Genomic DNA, 901 nt, shown 5'->3' with positions numbered 1-901 from the left:
CTTGTTAGTTGATGCAGTTTCTTCATTTTGTTGATGGTGTTTACAATTTGGTACATTTTTGCAGTGGCTGGTACTGGTTGTTCCTTTCCATGTTTAATGCTTCCTTCAGGAGCTCTTGTAAGGGAGATCTGGTAGCAAGAAAGTCTCTCAGCAGTTGCTTGTCCATAAAGGATTTTATTTATGCTTCGCTTATAAAGCTTAGTTTGGCTGGACAAGAAATTCTGGTTTGAAAGTTCTTTTCTTTAAAGATGTTGAACATTGGCCCCCACTCTCTCTGGCTTGCAGGGTTTCTACCAAGAGACTCACTGTGAAAAAATATGGGACACTTTGCGAATTTGCGTGTCATCCTTGTGCAGGGCCTATGCTAATCCTCTCCGTATCATTCCATTTTTCACATATGTGATGCTAAGGTGAGCACTCAACTTTTATTTTTTGAGGCACTTATTTGTCAAGTATAGGATATGAAAATACTCAGAATAAATTTCAGTTGATATCTTGCATCTGAAGATTCATACTTTCTCTTCATCTGCCCCACCTTCTTTGCATGCCCACTACAGTGGCCCTCTTTAGGATATAATTACAAGATTTATTACCTCTGTGGATTTCCTCTCCTTTGACCTCCCTTTAGCACTTGACCCATTCTCAACTGCTTTGTGGTGAATTATTTTCATATGTATTTTACCCTTGTTCCCAACAAGCCAAACAGATCAGATGGATGGTATCCATTTACTTTTTAAACAATTTCTCTGGTAAATGTCATTTCGAACACCCATGCAAATGTTGCAGTATTTCTGTGGAGACACACTGAAACTTCAGGAGAGTAAACCTGGAAGTGAAGCATATTAAATTCACTTAGATTACTGGCATTTCTCTTGATTAGATATGTGCTGGATTCAAAGAA

The 901-nt window shown here is 38.4% G+C and overlaps 1 non-coding gene across 1 annotated transcript; it reads right to left on the bottom strand.

Annotated features, from left to right (window-relative positions):
• Positions 1–311: 311 nt before the first annotated feature.
• Positions 312–418, bottom strand: LOC120363402 (U6 spliceosomal RNA). The gene has a single exon (XR_005578958.1). It is a non-coding gene; the product is annotated as a U6 spliceosomal RNA (small nuclear RNA).
• Positions 419–901: the final 483 nt, after the last annotated feature.

The sequence above is a fragment of the Saimiri boliviensis genome, chromosome 4 (genome assembly GCF_048565385.1).
Source record: "Saimiri boliviensis isolate mSaiBol1 chromosome 4, mSaiBol1.pri, whole genome shotgun sequence".
Classification (NCBI taxonomy): Eukaryota; Metazoa; Chordata; class Mammalia; order Primates; family Cebidae; genus Saimiri; species Saimiri boliviensis.
The sequence above is the reverse complement of the archived record's forward strand: the minus strand, read 5'-3'. Positions and strand labels throughout refer to the sequence as shown.